Raw genomic sequence first — 12,358 nt, 5'->3', positions numbered from 1 at the left:
AGCTTCACTTCACCTTCTCCTAACACATGTGCCATACTCCAAAAACATATTTTAAATAATAGTAGAATTTTGTAAAGAGATAGGTAAAATATCTACTGTTTGATTTATGTTCATTTTATTATTTTGTGGTTGTATTTTCACATGTATATTTTTTTATATTTTATTTTAGCAAGGAGCTACATATGTAGAGACAATTAGTCACCAACATGTAGCAACAAAAAATATTTGCGGCGATAACACTAAGAAACAAAAAATAAAAACACCGAACAACAAACTTCCTAACGTTAAAGACTTGTAACGTTCACAATAGCTTCCTAACATATAGGAATGGAAGTACTGGGATGCTTTTATTTTTCACAAAAACTAATTCTAAAAGCATTTTATCTATAAAAAACATAATTGACAATGAAAATATATTTTAATTTTATATTTTAAATTATAAGAAAATATTTTCCAACAATCTTCCACTAATTTAAAATTTAAAGAAATGAAATAATATAATAAAAAAATTGATGGAGCAAAATACATTGCATTTTCACCCATAAATTTTTTAGACTTACTAGAAAGGGACTCAATCATATCCATGACTGATATTTTGATAAAATAGAATGCTACTGTAGAAAAGACTATGGAAGAAGAAAGTAGATTTTTCTCTCTATGACTGTTAAACAAATAAAATAAAATAAAAGGAATAAATGAGAAGAAGATGCAAAGTCTTAAACTAAATAAACCAATAGCAAAGTAACTTTAGAATATAACATAACATAGATTAAAAATGCATTCCCTTGGCTAAAGGAGGAGAGAAGATATATATAGACACAACCCACCAATCTTGTTACTTGTGCTAAAAAAAACTACAACACCATGAATGCTAACAAACCAAAAACAAACAAAGATACTCCCAAGTGCAAGTAGAACGTGCAGGAAAAAAATAAAGAATCAAACCAAATATTGTTGGAACTAACCACTCAGCTTAACAAAAAATATTGTTACATTAAAAATCAAAACAAAAAAGAAAAAAAAGAAAAGAAAACACACCACACGCTAGAAATGGAAGCAACCGTGGTAGATGGAAATGGGATTGAAACATGACATATAATTGTTACTACCATTGGTGGTAAAAATGGCCAACCAAAGCAAGTCTGTTTGTGATATCTTAAACTTGTTACTTGAACAATCAGTTTGTCTATTTGCATTTGCATGCTTACTTATGCATGCTTTTTGTGATGTAACATTTTCATGATTGCATATAATAAGCTACATGGCTAAGCGAGTTGTTGGAAATGTATCATTTGGTGTAGTTTTCTAGGTTAGTCACTTGTATTATTTAGTTTGCATCTTTTAATTGTATAGTAGTCATGCTTTGCATAATATTGATGTTTATTTTATCATGTCTCTATTATGTAGGAAAAGTGCTTGGAGACAGGGGAAACTTTGGCTATAAAGAAGGTTCTTCAAGATGAGCTTGTAACTTTGAAGCATTGTTTCTTTTCGACAACTAAAAAAGATGAGATTTATCTTAATTTGGTACTTGAGTATGTTCTTAAGACTGCCCACTGAGTTATCAGACATTACAACAAAATGAATCAAAGAATGCCTTGATATATGTGAAACTCTATTTTAATGAGGTATATTTCTAAGTACTACATTAAAAAAAAATTCTTCTTTCTTGTAAGTTTTACTATTAAGGCATTTGCCTATATCACTTTGTTGGTTCTCATTTCTTCTATTTCTTATTTTTTAGATATGTAGAGCAATAGTTTATATTCACAACTGTATTGGAGTGTCTCATAGAGACATAAAAGATGTTGTTATGCTTGGTTTCTTCTTGAAAATGAACAAACATCAGCATAGAAAGGGGAAAATAAAAAGCTAACGTGAATTATACCATTGTCATGAATAAACTATCCTAAAAGCTTAAGTTGTTTAGTGAAAACATGTGAATGGTTTTTATACTATGGGGGTTTTATCTCTTAAATGTGAAACATAAAACTACAAATTATGGTTCTAAGACTTGGAATATGAGATGTCCAGTGTACAACCTTTGTAGAAAGCAACATTCTCAGGATAAATAATCATACTACTTATAGCATTTATTATTATTATTATTATTATTATTATTATTATTATTATTATTATTATTATTATTATTATTATTTTTGGGTAAACCCTTTTACTTACCAAAAGTTCTCTTAGACCAAGTATAAGTTGTTTTGAATTAAAAAGTAAGCTAAGTTCCATTACACACTTATATTTGGCTAAATATTATTAGTCTAGTTGTATCTTCTGCACAATATGATAGGTCTATTGCTTGTTTATAATTTCTGTGCTTTTCATATGGTGTTTATTTTGTTTTATCTTACATGCTACCTTATGTTCCCCTTGGATGTTGCAAACTGCCTATGGCTTACCCATTTAATAGGAGTAAGTACTATACAATTGTCGGCCTTTTCTTCTAATCACTTATCACTATAGCTTTTGTCTCCCCTCTCAAAATTTCCAATTGGAGAATCCGTTTTTTTCTTTAAATATATAAATTAGATCAGTTGACTTCCTAATTTGATGATATTGTAGGAAATATGTTATTACTTGGGAAATGACTACGTTACAGGAAGAGGTAAGTTTAGCATTTAACTTTCAGAAGTTAGTATTTCGTAGGGGCGGCAATTGGAAGTGAAACGTGGAACCTTAGCAAAAAAGTCAGTTATCTAGAAAAGAAAGAGGAAGCTTTGAGAGGAAGAGCACAATCTAGAAAAGAAAGAGGTAGGAAAAGTGTTAGAGGATTGAGACCAGAGAGCAATTAATCAAAGAGAAATGAGGAACCTTAGCAGAAAAATCAATATAGAAAGATCACATCTAGACAAGAAAGAGGAAGCTTCAAGAGGAAGAACACAAAACTAGAATAGATTACTTTCGATTGGTTAATTATCTTATTTTTGTTATGATTATTTTGAAATTATTGATTTTGCAACTACATTTCCAAGTTGATTTACCTCAAAGTTGTTAATTATGTTATTTCTTAGACTTGAATTTTAGTTATCTTGAAAATTAGCTTAAAATTTTCTAATTTAACTCAAAGTTGATTTACTCACCTTTACTATTGAGTCGGTTCATTTTTTTTCCTTTTCCTTTCAGCATTCATTTATTTATTGTGTAAAGTCCAATGCATGTGTTTGTTAAGTTCAACTGCAGGAGAAGAAGCTACAGAGTTCATGATGGACATGAAGAAGGCTTGAGTTAAGTCCAAGCCTCCCGGACCCAATGCTAAACCTAAATTTCTCTTGTGCATTGCCATTGTTTGGATTCCTTCCAACAAAGATAGGTAGATATGAATGTGAATCAAGATTGATTATTAGTTGTGGTTATAAGAGGTAATAAGTTAGCATATTTATACTGAGGTGAAAAAGCGATGAGAATGTAAAACTTGGGACTAATGTAAATGGTTTTAAAGTCTTTGCTTTGGAAAGAAGTTAGAATGTAAGTGTTTAGGGCCTTTGTCTAGTATCATTACGATACATCAGAGACTAAGGGAGGACTTTTAAATGGAATTATCACATCATATAAGTTCTTAAGCAGATGTTAAAACTTGAAATGCATATTCAGCAAGTTTTCAAGTGGACTGGAAGGTAAGGATAATGCACACGAAATCAATCAAAGTAGCCATAACAAAATACTTGCCTTTTTTGTTTACTTTGAAGAAAACCAATTACTTGATGGTGATGGCTGCAATTGAGAACTACTTGCTTGAGAAAACAAAACCTTTTGAATACTTATTAGACTATATAGGAATATTGTCATGTCAATCTAGAATTGGTATTATCTACTTTCTTCTTTTTGGCTTAACAAAATGTGCATTTTTTCCTGTGTCAATCAAAACAAAACCTTTTGAATACTTATTAGACTATATAGGAATATTGTCTCTAATGTTATATGAATCAAGTTAATGTTACCCTACAGTGACTCCTATAGATATGTTCTCTAGGTTCTTTTATCTGTATTTGGTAAAAAATCAATGTTGTTTTTTAGGTTTTGTTTAATATGGTGTCTATTTTTTTAATAACCCCAAAATTAACCTACAAATTTTAAAAAGCAGACCACAACATATCATTTTCATTCTGTTTTTAAACAGTTTTTACCAAAAATTCCATGGTTAATTTATTAATTACCATGAATTAAAAAAATATTTAATGTTAATGATACATGAATTGTAAAAAAATGTAAAGTAACCAAAGTACAATTCAAAAATTGTCTAAACACTAATTGTTTCATTTTTAACTTTCAAATAAAACTTTGCCCATTGGATGCGAAGTACCTTCAATCTCTCTGGTTCCAATGGTCTAGCATCATTGAAATACTGCATGATAAAACATAAGTCAATAGTATATAATACCAATTATAACAAAATGAAATTAGTTTGAATTAAACAATTACCGTTTCCCAATTATTCTTGAAACTTCCTAAGATTATAGTTGACATCCAGTGCATGACATAATACTCACACTTAGTGCTTCCTTTTTGTCTATTACACTAAATACATTATGAAATGTAGATATTCAATGTTAAGTACAAATTAGTCTACACAATATTAAAATATAACTAGAAGCATTATTCAAATAACTTACTTTAACAACAATCCTCCTATCAGCAGCCTTGGATTTACTTTGTGGAGTATCGTCAAGTCCTTTCAAAGCACTGTTGAATACAAACATGGATGTGTATTGTACAATTAAAATATTGATGTTCCTGACTAATGCTAATGCAAATGTATTGAAAATCAACACTGACCTGTTAATTATTTCTTTGAGGTAGTTGTCTGGTCTATTATACAACGAACAAAACCAAATGACAATATTTTTCTTAGGCAAAATGACGACCATTTTCCAATGTGCACTGCAGTGGAGACCAATATAGGTTATTATACTATTATACAATATTTAAATTCATTTGTTCAGCTTAACTTACCCATTCAAGTAGGCTTCTAGGTACACACCCTGTTTAAAATTCTGCATCCAGTTCTTAATGTAACTTTCTGATTCAAATTACAATTGCCCAGATCTTTGGATGGATTGTGGCTCGAGGAATCAATACACATCGGCATTACCCGCTCGCATACTTGTCTCAATCATATGCCTATTGTTGTTAAAATAGAGTAAATTATGTATGAATTTAAAAAATAAGTTAGGTAGTAAACAATAATGTAAATTGACTTACAGAATCCACAACTGTATAACAAAGATGCTGAGACATTGACCATCATGTGCTATTTCAGATAGATCTTCATACTTTATGTACAAGGGGAAGTTGTCATTATACACCCCAAACACGGTAACATCCCACATAACCAAAAAAAACTGTGGGATGGTCAATGTCATAAGATATAAGGGATCATCGACATCATGATCCGACCTATCTGTAGGTTTCATCGGTCCCACAGCTCCCTATTTATCCAACACATTTAAGAAACATAATTTAATTACAGTGAACACTTTAATTTTAAAAAAACATTTAATCCAACTGAAATACTTGTTTTGATAAACGCTTGACAAGATGTCTTGCCCAAGCAAGGAAGGTGTTATGTGTCTGCCTCACTAACTTAGCCTCTTCATTGGGTACAGGAATGGGAGCATCTACATCTCTAACCTCCTCAACACCAACCTTGACTTGGTCATGGAGCAAAGGAATGTTGTGAACGGTTGTGGACCCCTCACAAAGTCTTCCTAGGGCAACCAGGCGAGGAGGACTTTCTTCGACGTACAACCCGCATTTGTCTGAGTCACCCGTGTCTCGATCGTTCCCTGAGGGATCAACATAACTCTCCTTTGTGCTGACATGAGCAATTGAAGGACCAACCTCAGGCTTAGAAGGTAGTATGAGTCCCTGTGATTGCATCTGCGATTGAAACTGGGACTGCATCTGGTTGAAGGATAACATTAGTTGTTGAGTCACTTTTTCTGTGATCGACTCCTTCAGCTGGTCCCTGATTTGTTGCGTTAGCTGCTCCAGGTCTTTGGGAGCCATGGAGGAAGACGTGTGGTAGGTCCTTGGAGTTGGTCCAAACTATTGCTTGATCGTGACACCAGCTCCAACAGCACGCACACAACCAGGGTGTTCTGGTTGCCCAATGGCAACAGTCAGTACATCCTGACGTCCATGGGCGACAAAGGAACCCAGAGGCCTGCTCCTCCAATGAATCCTATAAGGAACACATTTATTGGTTTACTGAATCACACAATAAAGATAAATAATTACAATCAACAATTGAAAGTGACTTACAATATTGTCAGCAATTTCTTTTGTTGCCTCAGACGTCATTTGGCTAGTTTTCTTGGTGCGGGCCATCTTCCATTTCACGTGCCGTCTGATGGGAGATGAGGATCAATCACAGTGTTAGTGCTTCCAAATTGAGTAGCTTCCTCCAATTTTTTTTTCTTCTCCTCCATCATCTTGTTTTCTAGATATTCATAACCCCCACGAGACAACACGTGAGGGACAGTGTTTTGTTTCTGGATGACCTGTGCCTTTTTTCGCAGATCCTGCAAAAATTCAACATTATTGAAACTTATCATTACAATGTATAATAATAAGTGAATTTAAAGTTGAAAACAATGAAAATCACAAAGTTACCTTCCACGAAGGGTCTCGTGGCTCTGACAAAATTGGGCCCATTTCTCCTTGTTATTGTTGTACTTTTCGCATACAGTGTCATTGACACTATCCTTGTCAGCTGCAAGTGCCCATTTGGATGTCAAATCATACTTAAACTGTCTCCACCGCTCCCCCACGGTCTGAAGTATTTTCATTTTTTTTCCTTACATCAGATGCTTCAGGGATATCAAATTCATATTGACATATAAAAAATTAGGTTTTATTGTTACTAAATTAGAATTTTTAGTTAATAAACAATATACAACATGAAAACTAAAATACCTAAATATCCTCCCATATCAAATCCTTCTGAGCAATAGGGATTTGCTTCCAATTCTCGTATGTCACATCCACCTTATTACGAGCGATGATACCCAAATATGTTCTTAACTTCTTTTTGTAGGGATCGTCCGCTTTCCCGATAGCAGGATCCACATGGACCAGGGGTCTCTCTGCCCCAACTATTTTAATCGCGAATGATCTTAGGCGTGTGGCCTTTCTTGTCCACTTCAAGGTAGATAGTGAATGCAATGCTGCACCAATAGGAGGAGGAGGAGGAGGAGAGCTGGGTGGTGTAGTCATTTACCTGTAAACAAAAAAACATTAATTTAGGATGTTATCAACAAAAATTAAGTATCAATGTAATTCGAAGTACTGAAATTAAGTACAAAATAAAAAAATTACATTAGACGATGTTAATTAATTCTCCTTCATTATGATCATTATGATTAGCATGAACGTCGTCATCTTCTTTTTCTCCGACGACATTAGGCGGAATTTGTGTGGACAAAGGACTAACATAAGTGTCAATGTATGAATCATCATCTTCAACATTATCACCTATTGTTTTCCCGTGTAGAACCAGTGACCACTTTTCATCACAAGGGTCTTGAACATAAAATACCTGTTTAGCTTTTTCTTCCATGATGAAAGGATCATTCTGGTAAGCGAGTTTATTAAGATCCACCAACATAAATCCTACATCTTCGGTCCGCACACCGGTATTACTGTCAACCCACTTACATTTGAAAACACAAATAGTAAACTTCACATAGTTAAGCTCCCAAATTTCTTCAATGAAACCAAAGTAAGGGATGGAAGCTACACGGGAATTGTCATCATGTACACTAGCGAAGTGTTGAGATTCAGCCCTTAGGGTAACCCCACTGTTTTGCATTGTACTTTTCTCGTCTTGTGCTTTTGTATAGAAAGAATACTTGTTTATATCGTATCCTTGCATGTTTTAACATTTCTTTTAGGCCCATCTGCTAGTTTTCTTAATGTTTTAGAAGCATTATCATCAACAAAGATTGTATCTTTAAACCAATCTAGGAAAGTCTTGTTATGCTCTTTCAAGACCCTGTTCTTTGACATTTTTGGATTACTTTCCTTCACTAAACCTTTATGGCAAAGTATGTATGGCAAAACTTCGTCACTGTTATTCAACACATACAAATGAGCTTGTTGCAAATCTTCTACAGTTGGAGTGATAACATATAGTCCTCTTGAACCCTTACCTCCCACTTTTTCATCATGCTGAGACTCGGGAAGCCCAACAGGTTTAGCTTTTTCAATGTACTCTAAACAAAATTCAATGGCTTCTTTTGTAATGTACCTTTCAACAATAGATGCTTTCGAATGATGTAAATTCTTGGTATACCCTTTTAAGATCTTCATGTATCGCTCAACCGGGTACATCCACCGCAAATAAACATGAACACAACATTTGATTTCTCTGACCAGATGAAAAATTAAATGAACCATGATGTCAAAGAAGGCAGGAGGAAAATACATCTCTAACTGACACAATATAATAGCAGCCTCATTTTCTAGCTCATCTAACTTTACAGGATCAAGGACTTTGCTATATATGGAATTGAAGAAAAAGCACAGTCGAGTTATGGCAAGCTTGATTTTGTTAGGCAAAATGTCTTGTATGGCCATGGATAAAAATTGTTGCATCAAGACGTGACAATCGTGAGACTTTAAGCCTACCAACTTAAGATCCTTCAACTGCACAAGGCTCTTAATATTTGAAGAGTATCCTTGTGGGACTTTGACCCGGCACAGACACTGACAAAAACTGATCTTCTCCTTTCTGGACAAAGTATGACAAGTTGGAGGCAAGTATATTTTTTTACCGTCAGACCTTGGATGTAATGATGCTTGTATACCCATCTCAGCTAGATCTTGACGAGTATTCAAACCATCTTTCGTCTTGCCTTGAATGTTAAGGAGCGTCCCAATGACACTATCACATACATTTTTCTCCACATGCATAACATCAATACAATGACTAACATCTAGATTAGCCTAGTACGGAAGATCAAACAAAATCGACCTTTTCTTCCATATGCAAGTCTTATTTTTTTCCTTCTTTTGAGTCTTTCCAAATATAGTATTCAGGTGTTGAACCCGCTGGAAGACTTGGCCACCAGTCAACGGTATCAGTGTATTTTCATGCTCTTGACTTCCATTAAATGCTTTTTTCAATCGCTGGTAAGAGTGATGAGGTTTTAGAAAACGTCGATGCCTAGTGTAGACTATTTTTCTACCATGTTTCAGTTGTATGTAGCTTGTGTCTTCTTCACAGATGGGGCATGCACAATGTCCCTTAACACTGTAACCGCTCAAATTCCAATATGTTGGAAAGTCATTAATGGTACAAAAAAGCATTGCACACAAATGAAAAGTCTCATTTCGAAACTCATCAAACACTAAAACTCCCTCGTCCCACAACTTTGACAAATCTTCAATTAAGGGACTGAGATAAACATCGATGTCATTTCTAGGCTATCTTGGGCTCGATATCATCATAGACAACATCATGTATTTTCGCTTCATGCACAACCAAGGAGGCAAATTGTAAATTACTAGCAAAATTGGCCACGAACTGTGTTGAGTGCTTAAACTACCATATGGATTCATTCCATCAGTGGCTAGTCCTAGCCTAAGATTTGTTGCCTCTTTTCCAAAATCCGAATACAAACGATCAACTTCTTCCATTGCGAGGAATCAACCGGATGACAGAGCATTCCATAGTAGTTTCTCCCATTTGCATGCCATGTCAGGTCTTTTGTGTCGTTTCCATTAGCAAACAGACACTTAAACCTTGGAATGATGGGAAGATAACACAACACCTTCACTGGCGGGCCGTTCTTTGAGTTTTTATCACTAATACACTCCTCCTCATCCTTCACTTTGTACCATGATACCCCACACCTAGGGCATTTGGACATTTCTTAAAATTCATGTTTGTACAATATGCAATCATTCGGGCAAGCATGAATCTTCTGATACTCCATACCCACCGAACATAGTATCTTCTTCGCCTGATAGTAACTTTTAGGCAACGTGTTTTCCTCTGGAAGCATATCGTGCACTACTTGAAGCAGTGAACTAAAACTTTTGTCACTCCACCCATATCTGGCCTTCACATTAACCAGACTTAACACCATCGACAACAGCGTCAAGGAATTCTTGCACCTCAGATACAAAAGTTTCTTTTAATCAGTTTGCAATGTATCATACATAGGGGCATGTGCTTGCTGAAAAGACTCTTGTCCAAGGTCACAAATCATATCCTCCAAGCGATCTCCCATTTCTACATCAAAGGGTTCAGATTGGGACCCACTCTACATGTCTCTCAATTCACCATGCCATATCCATGTTGTATAATTCTTCTTAATTTCATCATACAATAGATGCTCCCGTATGTCGTTGACTTTTTTCTGTCTCCCGTTCAAACAATTTATGCACGAACAAAAAAATTTCCCATTTTCATCCGATCGACTTCTTTCCGAAGCAAATTGTAGGAACTATTCCACGCCTTCCTCATACGCAGGGCTCAAGCGACTTTCATTCATCCAACTTCAATCCATCTAAATAGTAACTCTGTGATACTCCAAAACTCATTCAATGCATGAAATCTCACTTTTTCATTTAAGATGTGGCCTTATCCCATTCAGGAAGACATTTTTTATGGTAGATTCATGCGTCAAGGTTAATCTTATTTTGTTAAATTTGATGAAATTTCGATAGCATTTCACATTGGTCTCAAAGTAGATGACATGAAATTGGTGACATTAATACCCCGATAATCAAGTATGCACTCAGAGTATGTTAATGACGCAAGAATCATTGTATTAAATCTCAAATGGGAATCTATGGTTCACTCATTATGAACAAAAGTTGTATCTAAAGCAAAGTACATTAATGACATACAATAACGTACAAAAACAATCGTAACAAAATTAATCATTAAAAGTTTATGAAAAACTTGCGTACCTGTGATGATGATCAGTACAATGTCTAGCAGCGAATGTTGTGATCACGATGCAAACAACTAGATAAATAGTGCCTATAGAAAAATATTTCAATGCTAAATGAGATATAATACAAACTTTGATATATCAAGTAAAATTCGATCATATATGTACAACTATGAATTTTGAGTGTTTAGTAGGAAGTATATCAAACAAATACATCATAAATGAAAATATAAATCCAAGTGGGTTAATTACAACATACTAATGCAATTGAAATAGTCCCAATGGCTTTGTGCATATCAAGGTTGATAAAATAATGGAGAGGCAGAATGCAGAATATATTCAACTCAGTAATATAATAACATTTGGATAGAAAATCAATAAAAAAAGGTCCCTCAATAAAAGATGGGCTCATGGATTGGTACTGAGGAAGCAATGGAGCAGTGGTGGTTTGTTGTTGACTATAGTAACCTTGGTATTGCACATGGCCTCCATATTCATAACCATAATTATTATTAATAGTAGTACTAGAAGGAGCCACAACAATGGACTGTGGTGGATGATAGAACTGACGTAAACTCACATACTTCTCATTCATACCAGATCATCTTATGTCAGTTGTGGTTACTTCTTCTTCTCATCATCAACCTAGCGGGAGCGACTACAATCTGAACTTCACCATGTCTTTGGGTCTCGTTGATTACAATAAGGGGACCCTTCAGTCCAATTCTCCATCTCTTTTGCCTCACTTGCAAAGATTTTCGCCTTTAGACGGATCCATTGTACCTTTCTTCATTTAAGCTGCTCCTTCTGCTGCAGTTGCTGCTCCTGCCATGGAGAACAACAACACCACCACTAACAACCATCCCCACCATCAGTTCTCATCTGTTTTCGATGGCAGCCGCTTGCAACTCTACTATGGTCATTCTAACTAGAAGGGGAAAGCCAAAAACTTATCTTTGTGTTGCTGCATTTTCCTCCCACATGTCACGCAGTTGAGGATGGCAGTTGTGGGTGATAGAGAACTAAAGTGGAATACATTCGGGTCGTTATGTGTTGATCCCATCTCTCTTTTTTGTGAAGGTATTTGAACAATTAAACTTGTCCTCACTTAACCTTCCTAAAAGGATTCTTAGCTCACACACAAATTAATATTGCAGCAAAGATCTTTGGTATATGAAGCACATACTTGAATGTAGTAAAAACTCTTAATTTTTGTTTTTGGTTTTTGGTGTTTAGTTAATCCTAAAATTTAGGTCTAGAAGTGAAATGCAATAACAAGAATATCAAAGAACATTTTAGTACATATTAACTTAGATAAGACATTTATACACTACCGACAATGTTTTACCCAATTTAGTGTTATAGACTTGTAGTGTCATGTTTTTAACTTTTAGGGAACCTATATATCTTATAGTATACTAGTATTATGAATTGATGAGTAT

This window comes from Glycine max, chromosome 10, assembly GCF_000004515.6.
Source record: "Glycine max cultivar Williams 82 chromosome 10, Glycine_max_v4.0, whole genome shotgun sequence".
Classification (NCBI taxonomy): domain Eukaryota; kingdom Viridiplantae; phylum Streptophyta; class Magnoliopsida; order Fabales; family Fabaceae; genus Glycine; species Glycine max.
Note: the sequence above shows the minus strand (reverse complement) of the source record.